The sequence below is a fragment of the Rhinolophus ferrumequinum genome, chromosome 4, assembly GCF_004115265.2.
Source record: "Rhinolophus ferrumequinum isolate MPI-CBG mRhiFer1 chromosome 4, mRhiFer1_v1.p, whole genome shotgun sequence".
In the NCBI taxonomy this organism is placed as follows: Eukaryota; Metazoa; Chordata; class Mammalia; order Chiroptera; family Rhinolophidae; genus Rhinolophus; species Rhinolophus ferrumequinum.
The window spans coordinates 98,858,206-98,881,754 of NC_046287.1; the positions used below are offsets into that span (position 1 = coordinate 98,858,206).

At 39.5% G+C, this 23,549-nt stretch overlaps 1 protein-coding gene across 4 annotated transcripts in view; it reads left to right on the forward strand.

Moving 5' to 3' along the window:
- WASF3 (WASP family member 3) overlaps positions 1-23,549 on the forward strand; it is a 128,479-nt gene that overhangs the window by 17,897 nt on the left and 87,033 nt on the right. Inside the window, exon 1 of one of the 4 annotated variants that reach the window (XM_033104526.1) lies at positions 21,959-22,096. The exons of 2 other annotated variants lie outside the window; for them this stretch is intronic. The gene's annotated coding sequence lies outside the window, so the exon portion shown is untranslated. Of the gene's footprint in view, positions 1-21,958; positions 22,097-22,155; positions 22,188-23,549 lie in introns of those variants that run through there. One more of the 4 variants, XM_033104527.1, reaches the window with a different exon arrangement.

Here is a 23,549-nt window from a genome sequence, read left to right on the forward strand (position 1 = left end):
TAAACTTTTGTATGGTTGGTAGTGATTGATGTCTTCCCTTTTTTTGAAGATTTTGCCAATTTGTTCTTTCTCTCTTTATTCTTAGTCAGTCTAAAGGTATGTCAGTTTTGTAAATATCTTACACTCTAGATAGGATTTAATGTCAAAAATGTTAAAAAGTGATCATTATTTAATGTCTGTGACTGCATTGTAGACTACAGAGTTTTAGAATGATGATTGTGACTGTCTTTTGAATGTGAAACTAATAGTTATGTAAAAACAAGAAGAGAAACTAGATTAAAATATAAAAGTAAATAACGTATCCAAGCTAGAGAAGGGGAAACGTAATAATCTGTTATAAGCAAATTATTTAATGATAGTAATAATTTTTTATTGAGTAATTTTGGGTGGTAGATAAATAAAATTCAAATATTTTAATATTCCATGGATTATACAGGTGAATAGTCTGGTTCTAGACCAATGTTAAATTGAAGTGCCAAGGATAGGAAATGAGATTAAAAATAATAGTGCTCCTTTACTGAGGAGACATTTCTATTCTGAGTTGTTCTGCAGATACAACAAAATCTTACATACATTGTCACCTTGCCTATTTTTACCTTTTTTTTTTTTGTCTCTGAATGCCTGAAAAAAAAAAAAAGGAAAGGCAAAACATGATTTTGTTGGCATCCCCTAAACCCCCAACCCCTCAGTGATCTGGAGGCATGATATATACCCTTATGATGATCCTTTCCCATCTGGAAATGGCATTCCTAATGGGAGTTGTGAACACTGATCATGCATGGGCATCAGAAATGGGTGAACTGGCAAAGGAAATAAATGAATGAGCCCAGAAAAAAATGAAACTGAATCATGCTGAAAAACAGATGATTTCTAGAATAACTGTATTTCTGAAACCTCAGATGTTGAAAATTGGAGATGCCTGCATTTTCAGTAATTTTTACTTTTCCAGTATATATGATTTCATTTAAAAATAACCCCTTAAACTTTTCCTTTCAGGAGAGTATTAGGATAGACTCTTATTAATATGAATGTGTTCAAAAGTTGGCTTTCATGGGCTTTTTTCCTTCTCAGAAGTGCTGTAGCATAATGTAGTTTAAAAATTTGTGTAGTTATCCATCTCTATCAGGAATGTCTGAAAGAATCTTAATGAATGGTATGACACATTCTGTGGGGTTTGTATAGCACCATCCAAGCATTAGATTCATAGTTTTTTGTAGGTCCAGTGAACATTCAAGTTTTCAATTTCTGAAGTGTTGGATTTCATATATTATATCTTGGTGCTTGTTGACTCTCTTTCCCCCGACCCCCCACCCCTCAATTCTAGTGTCAGCCTTAAATTATTTCTGATAATTTTTGAATTTCATTTTTTTTATTTTAAAAGTAATCATGTTTGTTTTACAGGCCTTGGTTGTTGAAATGAGGAACGCTTAACCCATATCTGGATGGATGAAATGTGATTTCTGTTCCTAAATTGAATAGAATTTGATTTTTTTTGGGCTTCTCATTAAAGTACTGAAATACATGATAAGTTTTAACAAATTTCATTTAAAGTTCCAAGAATTTCCGAAGTGGCAGGGATATGAATGATTAACTAGTTAAGCAACACTTTTTAAAAGCTGAATAAATAGAAACCCAGAGAGATTTGAGTTGACCAAAGCTGTTTGATCTATTCCCTTCTTTCTCCCTCCCAGAAGCAGAAATGATAAATGCTATATCTCCTAAGGTTGTGTTTTAATGCTGTCTTTGTGGTTATAGAGTATTGAAGTTAAATCTAGTGTAGTTTAATAAACTTTTTTTAGTCCCTAATATTTTGCTGTTGTACATAAGTTACTTCGATTTGCTTCAATTTTTTAAATTTGCTATTTTTCCTTTCTGATGAGATTTCTTGTATGTATGTATACCCATGTATATATTTAATACGCTTGTTATTCTGAGTTTAATTTTTGATGATTGCTTTTGGAAGGAAAATAAGAGATAAACTTCACAAATTCCTGTTACGGTACAAGGAAGCAGCAATAGAATATGGGTTAGTTGTAAATGTCAGAGGACAGGGAATAGTCATGAGTGATTTGTCAAGTTTCAGATAAGTCAAGTTAGAGAATCACTTGGAAGCCCTTCCACTCTGTTCCAACCAGAACCACTCCCTTCTAGCTTGGAGTTCTGATGAAAATTTTATTAAAAAAAAAATTAAAGTTCTGCCTTTAAAATAAAGTTACAGGGGAGTTCCGGAGTGGGTAAACACTGAGCTTACCTTCTTTCATGACCACATCAAAATTTCAACTAAAGTACAAAACAACCATCGTTGAGAATCTTCTGAAATTTTGCTCAACCAAAGTCCTATAACTAAGGACATATAGAAGAAGGCACCTCGAGACTGGTAAGAGGGGCAGATATGTGGAACAGGCTGGTCCCACAGCCACATGTGACCATTAAAAATCAGGAAGGATATCTCAGTTGTGGAGGTACACCTCCCCGCCCCCTGCAAAGGAGCAAGGGGTCCCATGGCCACACCAGGTTCCCCAGCTCAGGGTTCCAGTGCTAGGGAGAGAAGTCTCCATAATTGCTGGTTGTGAAACCAGCAGAGATTGTGGCTAAATGAGGTGTAGGGTCGCTAGAGTCCCAGTTGCTCCTCATAAAGGGACCGGGCACAGACTTACCAACGGAATCACTGGCTCTGAGCTCCAGCCCTGGAGCAGCAGCTGGAGAGGAGACAGGGACATAGGGCAAGCAATAATGAGTTGTCTGGCTTCAGGACGAGGGCTGGAGGGCAGCTTTCTCCCAGAGGGAGGAGCTGGCAGAAGCCATTGTTTGTTTGTTGAGCCCTCCCCTCTCCATGTGCAGACATAGGCTGTCACCATATCCGAGTCTCCATCAAGCTGGCTGATACCATTTGTTGGCCATGTCCTGGTGATTCTGAGACCCCGCCCCACCCAACTTTCAAGCACACTCGAGCTGCTTCCAGTGGCTTTTTTGTACAAATCACCTGTCTTAGCTCATGCTGCAGACTTTCCTAGGTTCTCAAAGGTTTGCAGAACCCAGACAAGCAGCATCTAGCTTGAGCATGTCCCGTTCCTCTGGCTCAACAGCCCTAAGCCCAGCACTAGTGGCAGCTGGCCTTGCTTTGTAGTTTGGCCTTTTGAGGCACTTCCAACCGCAGCTTGGGCAGTGGCCATCAGTGGATTGTTTTGGCTCTTGCCAGGTGGCTCTGGGTGGGGCACGGGCTGTGGCTGCTGAACTTGACTTGCAGCGGGTCCCCTCCCAGGTGGCCCTGGGGCTGGTGCACCCAGTGGCCAGCTTCAAAAACGGCTGGAGCATCATTCATCTCCCTCCAAGGACATCTAAGGGGCGGATTGGGCAGGTACCAGAGCCCTGCTCAGCAGATCCAGACAATAGCTTTCCAAACAAGAAAAAGCTTAAGGAGTTCTTCACCACCAAACCAGTATTACAAGTATCTTGGAGTTCTTTAAGACGGGGGGGAAAAAATAAAAAATACGAATAATAAAATGGCAACAACTGCATACCTATAAACAATTACTCAAAATGCAACCATTTGCATTAAATGCTCCAATCAAAAGATAGGGGGGCTGAATGGGTAAGAAAACAAGACCCTTACATATGCTACCTACAAGAGACTTCAGATTAAAAGACACACACAGACTGAAAGTAAAGGGATGGAGAAAGATACTTCATGAAAATGGAAACAAAAAAAGCTGGGGTAGTAGTATTTATACCAGACAAAATAGACTTTAAAGCAGGCTATAATAAGAGACAAAGAAGGACCTAGTGATTATACTTCTGGGTATTTATCTGAAGAAACCCAAAACATTCCTTTGAGGGGATGTGTGATTCCATATGTTTGTTGCAGCATTATTTACAATAACCAAGATATGAAGGCAAGCTGGGCATCCCTGAATGGATGAGTGGATAAAGAAGAGGTGGTACATATATACAATGGAATATTACTCAGCTGTAAGAAAAGAATGAAACCTTGCCAGCTGCGATAACATGGATGGACCTAGAGGGTATTGTGCTGAGTGTAGTAAGTCAGACAGTAAACAAACAAATGTCATGATTTCACTTTTAAGTGGAATCTAAAGAACAAAATAAACAAATGAAACAGAAACAACTTATAGATACAGAGAATATTTTGATAGTTGCCAGAGAGGAGGGTGCGTAGGGGGTGGGTGAAAAAGGGGAAGGAATTAAGAGTACAAATTGTCTGTTACACAGTAGTCATGGGGATGTAGGGTATAGCATAAGGAATATAGTCAATACTTTAATAACTCTGTGGTGTCAGATGGGTACTAGATTTGTTAGGGTGATAGATGGAAGAGCATTGGGGGCAGGGTGAAGGGATTAAGAAGTACAAATTATTAGTTATAAAACAGTTATGGGGATGTAGAGGAAAACATAGGGACTATAATCAATAATACGGTAATAACTCTGTATAGTGCCTGGTGGGTAGTTGGGGGGATCACTTCGTAAATTATATAAATGTCTAACCAGTGTGCTATACACCTGAGATTAATGTAAAATAATATTGAATGTAAGCTATAATTGAAAAATTTAAAAAGCAAGGAAAAGTTAAAGGGGAATAAGAGGCTCAAATTTCCAGGTATAAAACAAGTAAGTCTTGGGGATGTAATAGACAGCATAGGAAATATAGTCAATAATATTGAGGTAGTGTGGTATGGTGTCACATGGTTGCTGGACTCATCATGGTGATCACTTCTTTAGCATACGAAATATAATCAGTAATGTGTAATAACTGTGTAGTGCCAGGTGGGTACAATTGAATAACTATGATGTATACTTGAAACTACCATGTTTCCCCGAAAATAAGACCCAGCCGGACAACCAGCTCTAATGTGTCTTTTGGAGCAAAATTTAATACAAGATGCAGTCTATAATACAATATAATATAATATAATATAATATAATATGATATAATACAGTATAATACATTATGATGCGGTACAGTACAGTACAATACAGTAAATACACCAGGTCTTATATTAACTTTTGCTTCAAAAGACACGTTAGAGCTGATTGTCTGGCTAGGTCTTATTTTCGGGGAAACACGGTAATATTGTATGTTAGTTATATTTTAATAAAAGTCTTCAAAAAATAAAATAAGGTTACACAACCACTGCTTTTGGGGTTCCGGGTTACCTTGTTATCAATGAAAAACAAGCAGAACCTTTTCACTTTTTGTTTTAATTAGCATCTACTAGAGAGTCTTTCTTTAACAATCATTTGCTATAAAGTAGGCTTTGCTATCAGAAGAGCAGAAGGGGCTTCTGGAATACAGTAGTCCCCCCTTATGCATGGGAATATGTTCTGAGACCCCCAGTGGATGTCTGAAACCGCAGATAGTACTGAACCCTGTGTATACTATGTGTTTTTCTATACAAACATATCTGTGGTAAAGTTTAATTTATAAGTTAGGCACAGTAAATGATTAACAACAATAAATAGTAATAAAATAGAACAGTTATAACAATATACTGTAACAAAAATTATGTGAATGTGGTCTCCCTCTCCAAGTATCTTATTGTACCATACGCAACACTTTATGGCTTCTCTTTGGCACATCCTTATTGCCTGCCTCCCTAGTCTTGAGCTTTGGGACCATTATTAAGTAAAAGTTACTTGAATACAAGCAAGTGATACCATGACAGTTGATACGACGATGGAGCTCTGTGGGGAGCATATACCGTGTGGAGATGCAGGATAAAGGGATCATTCACGCCCCGGGCGGGGTGGAATGGGATGACATGAGATTTTATCGTGCTTCTCAGAATGGCATGGGATTTAAAACTTACGAATTGTTTATTTCTGGAAAGAAAGGGGAGGGACACATTAGAGTGGGACTAATGAATTTATTTAGCAATACATAATCAATTTATTTAGCGACATGCAATAGCAAAACACAAAGGCACTTAAAAGAATGTGCTAATGACAGAAAGTAAAGGTGGTTAAGACTAAACTATATACATTGATAACAATGCCAAGTCAAAGGAGTACACATACATATAAGTTTAAGAGATCTCAACATATGTTTACTATTGATCAAAAATTACTTGGCTAAATACACAACATCAATAAGGAGTATCCAAAAGCACTAATAAACTCTATAGGATAGCAACTATTACTGTAGCTGCCAAAAGCTCACCAAACCCTAGGAAAAACAACCCAAGTGGCAAGGTCAGGAATCAAAACCTTGCCAGCTCTGCAGCGTGGAAAGCTGAGGCGTCTCCTGCTGCTGCTTGCTAGTTCCCCAGAATGCTGCTGCTGTTGCCATTGCTGTTGTTTTTGTTGTTGCTGGAAGTTAGGGCATCTCGATGCTGCAAGCTGCAAGCCGTATGCAAGTTTCTAAAATGCTGACAGTTCTCCAGAGAACTAACCGTGGGGAACAACACTGAAGAGGTCGGGAACCAGCCCGACCTCACCAGGTCCGTGGCTGGAAGTCAGGGCATCTGGTGTTGTAAGCTGCATGTTGCTGGAGTTTCCAAAATGTTAGAATGATGAAGAATCACCAATGACAAGTGACAAAATTGCAAAAAAAATTACACTGCCAGCAGGTCTGTCGTATATATTTTTTCAGATGTACCTTAGAGCCCAGCTCCTTGTTCCTGCCTCCCACTCGGGGAATGGCCAGTTCCAGGAGGGTCCGGCAGTTACTGTGATAAGAATATTGCTTATCTGGATGAAGGGCCAGTGCATTCGGACAAACAACACCTGCTGTTCTCGCCTGGGACCATCGGCCCAAGGCCTTCCAAAGCCTGGCAACGTGCCTGTCACGTCATTCTGATATAACTTAGTTACTTCTCCACCTCATCTGCTGATGCAGGCAAAACAGACAGAAAGCAACATCCTCCCATATCTCTCTTGCTGTGAATGAGATGAGGGAGAAATTTTCTTAATGCTAAGCTAACCAGTACGTCACGTGCAGTCTCTCATGTGAGGAAACCCCAAAGGCAGTGTCTCATGTGGGGAAACAAAGGAACAAAAACTAACAGACAAAAGCTCACACCAGCCAATGAAGGCAAATTTTCCTTAACATCTTCCCTACCAACATTTGCGGACCATAGTTGACTGTAGGTAACTGACACCACAGAGAGGGAAACCGTGGATAAGGGGGATTGCAACATTGAAGAAAGAGTAGTATGTAGTGGTGATTATTCACCCTTTGCTTTGAGATAATCTGTTAGCAAGTGTGGACTGAAATTGCTGAAATTGCTTTTGGGTCCTAGTATCAGGAATAAAGGCACTTTTCTTTGGGGAGTTGGTAGATTTCTGGCTTGCAGACACTGAATTCTGTAATACCCCAGATTCTCCTTTACAAGTTCTTGAACCAGATTTGTGATTCACTTGAAGCAGAGGAGTCACGTGATTTAAGGGGTCCTTTTTGCACGTATCTCATTTCTAGCTCATTTAATGCTTCTATTTTTTTCCCCCACCTACTTCCATTAAAATGCTATCTGGCTTTTTAGAACTCAGAGGGATGTATGTAAATGCAGTCATATGTGGATGGTCCTGACTAAACCTACCCCTGTGTGGGTTTCAGGTTCAGGGCTAGGTGATTGATTTCCCCCAGGACTCACTGAGACATAACTGCAACCCCGTCTAGAGCAGGGGCTTTGGGTCCAGACTGACTTGTGTTCAAATATTGGCTTTGCCATTTATTGGCTATGTGGTTTGGGGTGGGCGTGGGGCTGGGGCATTTCTAAACTTCTTTGAGCCTTGATTTCCTCATCTAAAAATACCATGTCTACTCCCCAGAGTAGTAAGGAGCAATGGAGACCATGTAAATAAGAAGGGGTTGAGCACTGGGCCGAAAATAGAAAATTGGCCAGTAATTGGCCGAATAAAGAACAATAGCAAGAAAATTCCTAAGAAAGCTTCAGATCTGTGTGTATGTGTTGAGACCTCGCCTTGGAAGAGAGGGGCAAAAACGACTTAGATGTCTCTTTTAGCCATCAACATATCTGCTTTTGTAGATACTCTGAGGACATAATTAATCAGTAAGAAAGATGATGATAGGTACCTCTAGGTTTTAAAAATGAGGCCGAAAGAAATTAATGCAAAATTGGGAAAGAAATTAATGCGAAATTGGGAATTCGAAGCCTGGAGTCTAAGTGCAAGCGAATCACCACTATGGGAAAGTGTGGATAACGTGCATCAGGTTCCAGAAGAGTGCATATTTGTGTCATGAGTGATGGTGTTAAGTGTCTTAATTGCATGATCACATTTGATGTTTACAGCAATCCTTTGGGAAGCTTATTATTCAGATGGCCCTGGTTTGCAGCGGGGGCAAGTTCCAAAGGCAACGGGAGCAAGCAAGGGTCTGAAATAGAATTATTTTCCCTGATGGGTGAGACACAGAAAGGTTGACATGGTCACACACAGCCAGGGAATGAATGCATAGAACTGGTTCTAGCATTTCTGCCTGGAGTGTAGGGCCCTTTCTCCAAAGCACGTTGGTTATCCTGGCTGTGCCCCAAATAGGAATATTCGAAGACGCAGACTAGTTCACAGTTAGAGTAGGCAGAGGTGACGGTGAAGCCAGACCCCAGGGAGCCTCAAACCCAAGCAAGAGTTCCTTTCTGCTAGGTGGTGGTTTTGTTGAAAATTGCTTATTCCGTTGAAAATTATTTGGTTTTAAAATTATGAATTTGATATGTTCCTTGTATTTGTTGTTTCTTTGGACAGTTTTTCAGAGAAGTAGCCCTGAACACACTGTTCTGTGGGGTTTGGACTTTCTTGAAACTGCCCTTCTGTATTACACTCACAGAGAGTCCTTTTTCCCCTTCTTAAAGCCTGGACAGTCTTCTGAAGCTACTCTAGCTTTGTTGTTGTCTGCTTTTGTGACTGGGAGGCTGTGTGAAGAGCGTTTCAGTCTCCTCAGATAGGCACAGCAGATAGTAACAGGAGTAGGGTCATGGCTGCCACCTAAGTAGGCCAGAAAGCCTTGGTGTACACAAGTCAGAAGGCTTCCCGCAGGAGTGCTCTGCAACCAAAGGGCCCCAAAACGCGAGTCAGTGAAGTAAGTACATTTGGCCTCACTCCCTGAATCTGTGACCTCCTGTAAGATACTGCATTTTTGCCTAATGTTCACTTAAACCCCTAACTTTTAAGTGGTACTCCCGGTGCACCCCTCTATGTTTCCCCCCAAAAAAGACACACTTGGTTTTGCTGGATTATGGAGGTCCAGCAAGCATTATAACCAAAGCACTTCCTGTAGGTGCCTTTTTCTATCGTAGATTCGTCACTTAGTTACAGAGAACCAGTATGTTACCTGAATGGTGGAGCCTTTTCTTAACTGCTTTTTCTTGAGGGCCAAATGGTTTCTGCTGGAATACAAATGAAACATCTCAGGATTTTAAAGATCTTTACTGTGAAAATCCTTGATTGTGGCAAAGGAGTGTTTCTTATTATTTCCTTGGAAATACTTGCTAAGAGTACTTCTCTAGAGTGCTTATTTTTTAGAGTAAATGTGTAACTTTAATTTGCAGTCCTATGCAGTGAACATTATTTTTATGAAGCAGTAGTCATAGGATCTGGAATTAAGATTATATGGCCTTTGTTAATCTAATCTGCATTTGATACATGTCAGTGCAGTGTACTAAGAGTTCTGGTTGTTAACCAGTGGAATTCTTTTTCACAGACATTTATTAAGGATGGGTAATTGGAGTTGACTTACCGTTTCATTCAATTCTCAATAAGGTTGACTTTGTCTTGAGTTAAGTCATTTCCTTCAAATAAGGAACTTGTAAAGAGCATTCACAGGCAGCAAAGAAACACGTGAGATCATTATTCAGGAATTTCAGTTGCTAGTGTTTGTATTGAAGCTGCCTATAAGACAAGAGGTTTTCGAATCTCTTGCCTAGTCAGCATGGCCCTGTCACACTGACCTTACAGAAAGTCGTAACTGTTGCAAAGTCTTTGTAAATGAAAACAATGAAAATGGTTGATATTCCTTCCATAGTTCTGATAGCTCGTGCTTAGTGGCCAAGGGAGTAGAGGAATACTACCATTCCATCCTCTGGGCAAAGAGAGCAGTGGGATGGCAAATTCCCTCTGAAGCAGAGCTTCTGTCATGAAATACGTAATATGCGGAATTCTCCCAAGGCAGTAGTGTGGAATGCAAAAAAGGAAGAGAAACTTTCTAAACGTTGACCAAAGGGAGCCAGTACGTAATTACAGTAAATAATATTTTCATATCCAAAAGAAACAATGACTTGATAAGAAGCTGGAGAAATGCCAGATAGGGGTAAAAGAGGAGAAAGTCCATGGGAATACGAATCACATGGTTTCGGGATCAAGATGGTGCTGAACTAACGATGTGAATGTAAAGAGCGGCTGTTTACATTACCCTGGGGGTGCCACCCCTCACGCAGCTTATATGCTTGTACAGAAGTGCCTTCGGCTTTCGGGCTGAGTCTCTTACCTAGACCTGTAAACTAGTTTTTTCTTAAAGTTTATTGGGGTGACAATGGTTAGTAAAGTTACATAGGTTTCAAGTGTACAATTCTGTAACACATCATAATCTAGTTTTAAAACATCACATGGTTAGATATGGTATGATTTGCTTATAGTAATTAGATAACTGTAATTTTGCTTTATTTGCTTAGTCACGTGGGGAGATGTGAAGATTGAGGCTTAACGTTTGTTGCTGCTGTTGATAAGCAGATATCCTAGCCTCATGTTTTATTTGACCAATTAGGAAGTTAGATTGTAAGTTTCTGGAAAGCAGAAGACTGGTTCTTCTTCATCTGAGAGTCAGGTGCAATCCCCTGCAGACAGTAGGTGCTCAGTGATCTCTGTTGATCTTATGAACTTGGTTGAAGCTGCATGTTTGTGGTCAGACCAAACAACCAGAGCAAGCTTACCTGGAATAAAGCTATTGAGCCTTATTACTTTCCTCCGCGTATGTGGTGCTTTCCCAATGCACAATGAAAGACATGGCCAGAATGTGTGGCCAGTGGGTGCTGTTACCTGCGAGTGGACGTAATAGCTGAGGGTGGTGCTATAGAAATCGCACTGCGTAGGCCTAGGCAAGAAAGAAAGGTTTGAAGCAGATTCTCTAAGATTTGATTTCTTATTGTTTTAAAACTTTCTTCTGAGCGATTTGGGATTGTACGGAATACATAGAGTGCCGTGGTTTTTGGATGGCATAGAACCTGGGCTAGAATGTAATGAATGCTCTGAAGGGACTTCATTTAATGTAAAACCTCGACTTTATAGGAATTTCTAATGAAGTAGTATTTGATTTTTTTTCAAGTAATTTAATGTTTGGCTTCTATTGTTTTGCAATCATACTTTGAAAGACTTTCTCCACCACAAGATTATGAAAAAAAATTCTATGTTTCTTCAAGTTCCTTGGTGGTTTCATTTTGTACATTTTTTGCTTCATTTGGAACTTGTTTTGGTATAAGGAGTGAGGTAAGTACTCAATTTGATTTCTTCCCCCCAATGGATATGCAGTTGTTACAGTGGCATTTAATGAATAATCCTTACCCCAGAGATTTCAATGCACATTCATTTTATACTGAGTTCCTAGATAGGTATTAGTTTCCACATTTTCTAATCTGTCCCATTATAGATTTATTTACTTAGGAGTCACCACACTATTTTAGTTATTGTAGCTGTGAGGTATTGCAGTATCTCATCGGGATGCGCTTTAGTCTTTTTCAGAATTGTCTATTTTTGCTTGTTTTTCCATAAGAACTTTAAAATTAGCTTGTCTAGTTCCTAAGAGAATCGTTGGGGATACTGAACAAAACCTTCCTCTATGATGAATCACACTTGGTTCTTAGAGCCCCACCTGTATTATAAATCTGGAGAGACTTAGTTTTAGACCTAGGTCTGACATTAACTGGCTTCATAATAAAATACTGGATTCATATTTTACACGTTTGCAGGTGCTTTTAAAGAATTACTGTGTACTTGCAGTTTTTTTCTTTCCCATTTCAGTCACCAGATATAACTATTATAAGAATCCTCAAATACTTTTAGCATTTCAGTGGGGTCCTGATACTTGCAAAAGTTGGAAACAACTGAATTAGAGTTCTCTAAGCTCTTTTTTGTTCTAAAACTCACTTCTAAATAAATAAAAGGTATATCATCAATGCAATCAGGGATTGAATTTAAATCTTTGTAGCCACTAAAAGGGCTACTCTACTCAGAGAAACTACAGAAATGATTCTTGGCAAGATCATCTGTCTGTTTCTTTCTTTTCCTCTGTAAGCAGTTGGTGTTTTGAAAGGAAGCATATTGTCTAGATTTTCAAAGTTCTCTAAAAACAGGATGGGGGAATGTGTTATTTTCGAAGCATGTAACGTGATTGCATCTTCAGCAGAATTAAGTGCTTTGAAAGCTTGAATTCTTTGTGTTGTCATAGTTGACTACTGTGATTGAAATAAGTATGTATGTGTCTTCTTCCCTTTCTGAGTGTTCTTTGTTGGGTTGAGCAAGGACACCGAACAGAGTGATTGGTTTATGGGTAAGGACTCTCAAGGCTGTGATAATTCTCAAAAGTCAAACTTTACGTTTTGAAGGGCAAATCAGGTCTCTAGTTTGTACAATTCCATAACAGATTGGAAAATAAGGGAACAAATGATGAGAGAAAATTGGCCTTCGTCTGTTGGTGAATGGCAATCACCATTAAATTAAAATGAGTTTTTAAAGTGAATAGAGTTTTTTGTTGTTGTTGTTTTTTGCCCCTTTTGGAAAATTACTTCCAGGATTCATTGATTTAAAATTGCTACAGGGCTTTAAAAAAATCCTAAGACAATTTACCAGAAATCCTATAGTCCTGTCAAAGATAATATTCTGACATAGAGGGTGAGGTTTGAGATTTGTTGAGTCTAGTTATTCCAGACTCAATCTGTTTAAGAAATGGAAATAATGTTCTTAAGCAAGAGGAAATATGATAATCAGATAAACTGATAAAATTACCATTATTGAAATTAGAAAGATTAGAGAAGGGAATTTAGGAAAAATGAAAACATAAGCAGAAAATAGTCCTACAGTGTAAATTTGAAAACTTCAAAGTGAAAGTCAGTGTACTGAGTTCTCACGTGCTGTTTGTCTGCGAAGATAGGGAAGTCCTAGGCCAGGATGTGGGTCTTCTTAAGGTAAAGCTCTTGGTGGGAGCGGACGTTTTGTTCACAGGCACATGCACCTAGAGTAAACGGGAATCAGAATCGAGAATCGGAGTCCCAGTTCCCAGTTCTGGGCTGGGGGTTGGGGTGGTTGGTGACTGGCCTGTTTCCAGTAGTGTCTGTTCTGGCCAACAGGTGGGGGTGGGGGTCACTAAGTCTAGGGCTTACAGGGGTCATTAACACCTTCTGTTTCTAAAAAAGTCAAACTACCCCCTAATTAACTTCCATTTCAGTTGTCATCACAGAGTACATTTTGGGAAATACATGGTTTTTCCTTCGAGTCCAGTTTGATCTAGCGGACCCTTTGCAGTCTTAAAAAGCTCAATTTACAGTTTAGACTTCCACCGGTGAAGTGTAAGAGTGCCTGTGTACCCCCATCCTGACCAGCACTGGGATTTTTCCTATGTTTTACTCTTTGTTCTTCTCATAAGTGAAAATGGTATATAACGTGTGGTGGCTTCAAATTGCATTTATTCACCAGTGTGTGAGGTTGGGCATTTTTTCACGTCTACTTTTATATTCATCACTGCATGGATCGTTACTTAGTTCCTTTCTGTTTTTGTTCAGCCAAATTGCTGGGCTACAGGGAGTCTTATGTTTTGTGAGGAGTATTAGTTTGGAAAAGTTTCAGCTTATTTTATCAGGCATCAAATTTAGCACGGAAAATGGTTCATCTCAGGACTGGCTTAGGTGGAGTGGGGTGGGCAGCTGCCAGCAAAGCATTAAAGGGAAGTGATGACAAAGCCTGCTCCCCTCCCCCATATCCTGGTGGGAACTGTTGATTGGTAGACGGCAAACTGGTGCTGCAAACTTAGCTCAGCGGGGATCCATCACTGTCTGGCTTAGAAAGTTACTTATGTAGGCAGGAGGCAGAGTCCTATGGAGGCTTAGAGAGTTCGCCTGGTGTGGTGTTGTCAACAGATGCATTTGTATGAGAGGTCTTGCTGTTTATTTAGCATCAGTTGAATATCAAGAATAAAATTGGTACCATGATTTTGCAATTGGTGGAGTGATTTTGCATTATCTAATATTTAAATCTTTCCTGCTGTTGTTTCTTCAGAGCACAACATAGCTGGACAGATTTATGTGCATACTTCTCTTGAAATTCAGTTGAGAACAATCCCGTTAGTGTAGGTTGGAATGTGATGTATGATGTATGTACCTCTTCCTCCGAGAGAATGTTGATCTCGTGCTTTGGGTCGGTTGTCTTGAACACAGTTAAATGTACTCAGTTTGGCTCGATGTTTCTTTAGATTTTTGATATTAGTGAGCCGCACTGTTGTCACGCTTCTTACGTTGAATGAAAGCCAGAGTCGTGCTGTCGGAGGCATTTTCTCCTTTGTTTTGCGTGAGTTCTTTGGCCACCCTCCCTTTTGGATTTCTGCCAGTTCAAATGAAAGTTTACCTCCTGAGCTCTGTACAGGAGTGAGTGGAAAACATAAACATGCTTTTGCTCTTGTGTGTGTAACTCTCCCCCTCCCCTTTGACCTTTCCCAACCAGTTCCTTCGGGAAAGCTGAAACTGAAGACTCATATCTGAATAGCATTCTAACAGTTTTTCTCATTAATATGCTTTGTCAGTCCTCACTTTGCAAGAATTTGTCAGGATGTTCTTGGTTTGAAGCCTGGATGCTTTAATTTCTGTCCTGCTCGTTTCTTACCCATGACCCTCTATTGAGAAGGTTTAGTTCCCCTTACTTAATCACATGCAGAAAAAGAGGTTTGACTTCTGATACCTGTTTCTAATTGTTTCTGGACTAATAAGATTTCTATCTCTATATAAAGAGGTAATACAGTATTCGCTTTTGCTTCAGTGAGTTTTTTGAATTTTGACCTTTTGGAGGAAAAAAACCTAAAGAAAGGTGGGAAATTGTTGATTATTCTTTCCAAATGTCTTTTCTTCTGCAGATGTTATCTGTAGGTCCTAAACCAGAAATATCCCCTAAATATCTACTCATAGCAAGTAATCTGGATGAGATTTAAGTGCAAGACAGATCTAGATGAGAGCACCAGATGAGATCACCAAGGAAAAGGGCCAAATATATAAATATATCTAGAATCTGGTAACCTCATAATTCTCTAGTTTCTGCTATATAAAAAGTAGAAATGAAATGCCACAGAAACTTCATTCTTTCAGCAACTAGTTATTGAACACCTATGTGTCACGTACTATTGTGGAGTCTGTGGCTACATCAGTGAACCAAATATTAAAACATCCCTGCCCTACCTTCACAGCTGACATTTTAATGGGAGAACTAGGCAGTGAAAGAGAGACGTTTTAGTGACACACACACACACACACACACACACACACAGCATATCAGAAGATGATAAGTGTTATGAAGACAAAGAAGTCATTGAAGAAGGGCAAGGGGTAGAGGAGTTACAGTTATATTGAGGTGGAGTTGGAGAAGATAGTATTTGAGCAGAGATTTGAAGGAGGGGTGAGGGACAGAGCCTTGGGGTGTGGGGCTGTGTGGGGAGGAACATTCCAGGAGAGGGCATGGCGAGTGCCAAGGTCTTACTGTGGGGTGCTCCCTGGGGGGTAGGGAGAACAGGGAGGAGACCTGAAGTAGAATGAAGGAGAGAGATTGAGAGCAAGAAATGAGGACAGAGGGGTAAGAGAAGGGAAGGACGTGGGTCATGTAGCTCTTTTTGGTCATTGTAAAGGTTTTGGCTTTTACCTGAGGGAGCTAAACAGCCATTGGAGGGTTTCAAGTGGAGGAGAGACGTGATCCGGCTTCCTTTTGGACAGAATTGCTCTGGCGTCCCTGTGGAGGAGAAGAGGCTGTTGGGAACACAGAGAAGAGGCAGGAGACCAGGTGGGAGGCTAGTGGAACCTTACTCATCAGGTGAGAGCTGACGGTGGCCGGGGCTAAGGTGGAAGCTGTTGGGGTGGGAGGTCTCACTTTGACATATTTAGAAGGTAGAACAGCCAGTAGGATTCGCCGGTGGGGAGGCATGTGAGGGACAGAAGGTAAGGCTGTCCCAGGGGTTTTGACCTGAGCAGCTGCAAATGTGGAGTTGCCATTACCTGAGCTGGGGAAGACTGAAGGCCAGATTGCAGGTGGAGATGAAGGGTTCTCTCCTGGGCATGTTAAATTTGAGGTGTGTGTCAGACCTTCCCGTGAAGACGTTGTGTTAGTTGTTGGGTCCACACACACTGTTTGGAAGTTCAGGGGCGTGGTCTCGGCTGGAGATGGAAATTTGGGAGTTGTCAGTGTACACTTGTAGTCAACACCAGGAGACTGGTTGAGATCCTGGAGGGAGGGAGTGTGGGTAGAGGCGAGGAAAGGTCCAAGGACTGAGTTGTGGTGCTTCAGATTGGGGACGTTTTAGGAGCAGTGGGGCATTGGTGACTTTAGCTCTTGGTTAGTCCTTGATGTACTTGCTTCTCTGCCTGGTTCATTGTGACATTTTAACCCCCGAGTACTCAGCTGTTACTTCAGGATGGACTTCTGACTGAAGGGTGTTAGGTAGTAGTTCTGAGGGACTGAGAGGGAAAGAGGAAGTTGTTTTTCTCTTTCGCTAGCTGTGTCAGAGTGATTCTAGGTTTTTCTGAGTTCTGCTTGATCTCCATACTGGTAAGCTTTGCTGTATTATGGCTTCAATCAAGTTTATGATGTCACCAATCACTGCAAACTACTTTACTTAATCATCTTCTAATAACACAGTATCGCATTCTGACAATTGATTTTTTTAAAAAGTAAGTAATTAATTTAAATTATATTTACTTTTCACGAAATATTCCAGAATACTAGGAATATTTTTGTAGGCTTTTTTTTTTTTTTTTTTTTTTTGGTGGGCAGGTTTGGGGGGGATGTGAATCCCAGTAGTTTTCTTCATAGAATTGTACTTTTACTTTACAATGGTTTCTGAATTTATCTCTGGTATGAGGACATTCTTATCAGTTATCTGTAAGGTAATATTTTGAGAATATTTAGCTGTGTATGTATGTATGTGTTTTAGATATAGATAAATTATTTTCACAGTGTGTTTTGGTAGTATGTTGTACAATTTGGGTTAGTATTTTCAGTGCTTTTCCTCCAGTTTAGTCTTTTCACAAATTGCTTTAGCAAGCTAATGTTTTGCATTATGGGAACTGGGAAAGTCCTTAAGTTTCATAGCGTTTTGAGTATTATTTCTAGGGGATGTTGTGATTTTTAAGGGAGTCCCTGCCGTATAATATTGGTTCAATGAATGAATGGCCTTAAGTGAGTGAGTGAGTGACTGGGGCAGAGGGTTGTACTGTAATGAAAATGGAAATGTAAACAATACCACCTTAGCTTATATATGGAAGGATCACTTATCTTGTGAAATTTTCTACTCTTGGTATTAATGAGGAGTTCATTTTGGTTCAAAGCAACTCAGAAGCAGCATGGGCCTCCTGACACATGTTGCTTTCTGAGTTTTTGGGTTGAGGGTGAAAAAGATAAGAGGTCGTCAAAATTTTGTGTCCTGAGTATGCTGAAAGACAAATTCTAAAGAGCCCAAGAACTTTCCATTTATAATTACACCTTTATTTTTCTAGATCATTTACTAAGCCACTTGCAATTTGCTTTGTTTTTAATTTTTATTTTACATAATTTTTTACTGTTAGCCTTGCAGTTCATTTCTTTTAAGTCAATTTGAGATACTTTTACACAATCGATAATATTCTTTTGTTACGTCACCTGTTATGTTTGTCTTACTAGTATTTATTTCATATGAGATTCTCTTGTAGATTTATTTATTGCCCCTTTCTGTTTCACTTTCCAGTAGAATCTAAACTCCACAAAGACTAGCTTTTTGGAACAGTCTTTTACTGCATTTTATTCCTAGTACCTAAGTACTAGTATACAGTATTCAATAAATAAGCGTACATAAATAAATACTGTAGATAATATTTTGTGTGCTTTTCCATTTAATGTCATAAGAATTTTATCACATAATTAAAAAGTTTTTTAAAATGGTACATAAATGTTGTTTAACAATTTATTTTATCCATCGGGCATAATTTGCTTTGAATAAATTCTTTTGTTTGGCATATTTAGTTTCTGCTGTGTTTTAATATTATAAGTAACACTGAAGGGAATATCTTTGTGTATAAATGTTTGCCCACATTTCTGTTTATTCCTTTAGGATGATACATAACTAAAAGAATTTTTAATAGAAATAATTTAATAATTTAAGTCTCTTAACGTGTATTGACAGCAAAAGTATAACGATTTATCCTCCCACTGACATTTGAACAGAGGCCCTTTCTCCTAGAATTTGATCTGTAATGCTGATTTCTTCCCATTTTGTATTCACTCCCTGTGGCAGTGCCATCTGTTGCTGCCCTGTTCCTTTCCTTCAGTTACAAACCAGTTGATGGTTTGTGGCCTCTCACTCCAGGCTTTCACTTTGTATTTACCAGGTATCTGGAGGTGCCCCTGCACCTCAGGTTCACCATTCCCAAGAAGGTAATCATTATCTTTCCATAACCATCCACTCCCTACTGCTCTGTTCCCTTTTGAGGTAAGTGAGGGTAAAGTCTTTTCTGCATCCAAGTTGGACGTGCAGGTGTGAGTCTCAGTTCTTTCCTTTTCCTCTTTGTCTTTAGCTAGTTTCTGTATGTCCCTTCATTTCTCCATCTTTATTTCTCCATCTTTATTTCTACACCTCAGTCTCAGCTTATTTCCTGGACTATTATTGCCCTCACCTACCTCCTTTATCACTTTTCTTCAGTACGTCACTCTCCCTGCCAAAGTTATCTCCCTCAAATGCCTCTCTTCTGTCACTCCCTCAATGAAGTTCCTTCAGATTGTCCCACTTCCGGAAACTGCTCTGCCTGCCCTCCCTGCAGTCTGCCCTTCATCATTTCCTTGGGCTTTGTTTCCCTTCTGCGTATTCTTCGGCTGGCTGGGCCCTTGGTGCTCCAGAGAGTCTTGTCTTAACTCTCGTGACTTCTGTGGCCTCTGGCTGGATTCTGCCTAGAACTGCCCACACTGTACACTTGACATTCATCTGCAAATTCAACTCCAGGAAGGCTTTCCCTGCAGACCGTTTTCCAGTGACAGCTTTCTTCTCTGTTTAAGTACTGCTAGGACAGGATCTTCAGTATCACCTGTTGGCAATATTTATTTAGAAGTTTGTATGCCAGGCTGTATGATTATTATTTATCTGTGATTTCATGGCACTTACTGTAGAGACTATTGTAGAAAAGATACTTAACAAATACTAGTTGAATGAATGAATATCTCAGCAGAAACATACTTTGAGTTGATGTCTTTTTGGTGTTCTTCTTTTCTTCCTGCTTCTGTCTGGTATCATTTCCACTCAATCTGAAGAACGTCAACATTTTTGTCGTGTAGACCTGCTCTGCTTTGGTTTGTTGGAAAATAGCTTTCTTTTTTTTTTTTTTTTTTGGAAAATAGCTTTCAATTAAAAAGGAATCAAACCTTTTATTTTTAAATTATTAAAGTCTCACTGGAAATTGCCAAAAACTTAGAGTCCCATGTACCCTTTACCCAGCTTGCCCAGTGGGGACATTTTATATATAGCTGGTAGTACAATAGCAAAACCAGGAAACTGACATTAGTGTATTACTGTTATTAACCAAGCTACAGACCTTATTTGCTGTTCACTGTAGTTTAGATTGCATTGGTGTGTGTGTGTGTGTGTGTGTGTGTGTGTGTGTGTGTGGTTCTGCAGTTTTATCACGTGTAGATTTGTGTAACCACTGCCACAGTTGAGATGCAGTGCTATTCCATCATTGTACAAGATCCCCCTTGTGCTGTTTCTTTGTAATCTCATCCACCCTAGCCCTAGTCCCTGTACCCTGTTCTCCAGCTCGATAGCTGTGTCATTTTGAGAATGTTACATACATGGGCCGCGTGTGACCTTTTGAAATTTAGCTTTCTCATTAGGCTAAATGCCCATAAGGCCCATTCAGGTGGTTGTTTGTGTCAGTAGTTCATTGCTTTTCATTGCTGAGCTGTACATCATTTTGTGGATGTACGAGAGTTTGTTCAGCCATCCACCCAAACAACAGTTGAACTGTTTCCAGTATTTTCATATTATGAATAAAAGTGCTATGAACGTTTGTGTATAGGTTTTTGTATGAATGTAAGTTTTTATTTCCCTGGGATGATACATACCATGAGTATAATTACAAGGTTGAATGGCAAGTGCATATTTGGTTTTGTAAGAACTTGCCACACCATTTTCTGGAGTAGCTGTACCATTTTACATCCCTACCAGCAATAGATGAGTGATCCTGTTTCTCTGTATCCTCAACAGAATTTGGTATTAATCGCTACTATTTTTTATTTTAACTCTTCTAATAGGTATCTAGTGATATCTCATTGCAGTTTTAATTTGCTTTTCTCTATAGCTAATGATGTTGACTAACGATGTGGTCTGTGAAAGGTGATGATCGGCATCCATGTATTCTAGGTGGGAGGCCTGTGTTGCCTCGTTGTTTCCAGATATTCGCTCCCAGTTTGTTAGCTTGCTTTTCATCCTCTTCACAGCCTTGCACAGCTCAAGAATTATAAATTGTGATGCTTTTGTTTTTGAAAGTATTTTTGCTGGATAAAAGATTGTGTGTGACAGGGTTTTCTTTCTTAGCATTCTAAACTTGTCAGTCTATTCTGACTTTCATGATTTTTGACAAAATATAGCCTTCTTAAATGTGGTCCTTATTGCTATTCCCTATATCCAATATGATTTTTTTTCCCCTCTGTTTGCTTTGACTATTTTATTTTCTCTTTATCTTTGGTTTTCAGCAGTTTGGCTTTGATGTGCCCAGGTGGGGTTTTCTTTGTATCAATCCTCCTTGGATTTGAGCGAGCTTCCTGGATCTGTGGGTTGAAATCCTTCAAGACATTTGGATCAGACATTATTTCTTCAGGTGTTTCTTCTGTCCTATTCTCTCCTTCTTTACCATATGGGACTCCAATTACACATGTATTCAAGCCGTTTAATACTGTTCCACAGATCTTGGGAAGTTTCATTATTTGTTTTTAATTGCTTTTCTTTCTTAAAATTTGCAGAACCTCCTCCTGTGTCCAGTTTGCCATTAAGCGCATTGAAGGAGTTCTTTATTTCTAAAGATGTGATGTTTATTTCTAGCTTTTCTATTTATTTATTTAAAAAAATTCCCACATGTATGAGAGTACCTTTCTCCCAAAATATCTTGAGCAGCAGGTATTTTCACTTTTAATTTTTGCTAATCTAATGGCTATGAAATGAGATGTCATTGTTACTTCATTTGCATTTAAGCAAATATATTTAGCTATTTACTTCTGATTTCATTCTGCGGAACTTCTTCACTGTTCATGGTCACCTGCCCACCTTTCCCACAAAATCCTTTAGTACATTTATCCTAGTTATGTTTGCTGATTGCAGTATCACGGTTATATATGGGTCTGTCTCTGTTGACTGTTTTTTTCTCTTGTCTATGAATTATGTTCTTCATGTCTCAGAATTTTTTATTGCGTGCTGGACGTTGTATATAGAAAACAGGAAAGACTGGGGAATATCTACCCCCAGAAAACGGCCTGTCACACTGCTAATGTGGGGCACTGAGCTGGGTCTGGACTTTGTAGCAGCTGTAAATTCAGTTCATCATTAACTTCAGATATTTTGAGAGTGGGGTCAGGACTTTATTTTCAGCAGAGCTTCAGAATGAGCCCCAGCCAGACCTTGGAGATCTCTTTATGCTTTACACAAGCTGCCAACTTTCTGAGCAATGGGAGATCTCTCTTTGTTTTATAGCTTGGCTGCTAGTTCTTTTTGGACACTGATGAATTCTCTGCTCTCTCCGGTCTGTGGTTTTCGGTTCCTCAGGGGATCTCTCTTTACTGTACTGTTCTTTAGAGGGGTTTCTCTCAGTGCTCTTGCCGTCCTCCTGCTGTAGGTCTGCTGCTCTGCATCCGGGGAAGTTCACAGGTGCCTGAGATGGTAAGTCTCTCAGCTCTTCTGCTCGTCTGTTCTTTCTCCGTGTGCACTACCCATGTGTACTTGGTAAAGACCATCGGGAAAGAGTTGGCAGGTAGGTGCAGACTTGCTGTGCTTCGGGGGCTCCTTGAGATTCTAACTCATCATTTTTAGCTCACATGTAGACGTTGAAAGTTTAACAGTTCAGTTGGTATTTTCTTACCCTTTCCTATGGCAGATTCTTCTTCCTGTCACTCTGCCAGGGATGAAAACAACTATGAATCACTTCTTTCCTAGGTAGGCCATGTCATTATTTGGTATTTACTTCACTAAGGTTTCTTTGTGTTCTGAGTTTTCTTATGGGTTTTTTTTTTCCCTTAAGTCTTTGGTTTTATGGCTTTATTCAGCGTATACTCATTGTTAGGGAAATTTTCTTTATTAATTTTTTTTCTTAACTATAAATATGCTTAACATTTTGTTACTGAAGCATTGATGGTATCTGTATTAATTTCTCATCCTTAGGTAACCCGTTGTCTGAAGCAGTGGTCTTCAAAACCTTTTGATTATGTGCCTCATCATAAAGAATATGAGCACATTGTTAACCAATGTTACCCCAACAAATTTAATGAAAAAGTAATGTTAAAAATGAGCACAGACCCCCAATGTATGTATATCCTACAAATTACATACGTTAGCTTATTGAACTGTATTTTCACATTTAAGACATGCATTATAATATTGATAAAAATTTTTTTAAATTATTTTGTTTTCATGTGATACTGTTGATGATAATGGATATAAATATTTCAGTTCATTGTTTTGATGATTTTGAAAAAAATGTTAAATTGATTTTTTGTAGATCCTCTTAGATCATGATTGTTTTTAATGCATCTGGCTGACAGGAAGAGATCATATATGGACAAGTGTCAACCTTGCCATTTTCCTGTTAGCTTATTCTTGTATTATCAGTATTGTTTTTGATCCTTTTGTAGTTGTTGTTGTTCTAGGAATCTTTTCTTTTTTATTTTTTTTAACTCCTCCTCCACTTTGTGACGCTTAGTTTCATTAAAACTGGTTAAATTTGTAATTCCACTTGCCTGCAACCCTGCAGAATGTCATAACCTGCTGACAACTTTTGGAACTGGAACTCTATTTCCTGACAGGGTAGTTGTTTACCTTGTGTAATATGTGACTGCTGACCTATGGCCCATGTGAAGACATGATGTCTTACATATATTAACTATGAGTAAAACTTCACTTCTTTGTCTCCTCCCATTCAGTCATTGTGTCCCCATCCACCCTCACCCCCACCCCACCCCCACTGGTGCCCTGCACTCTCTAGACGGTTGCCCTAGAGAACTAGAGCCAGTTGAGAGCAACTCCTCTTTTCACATTCTTGGAGAGATATCATTGCCTTTGTTCAGGCAACTCTTTTATTAACACTGATAGAATAGTTGTTCCCTGGGATCTTGAAGGG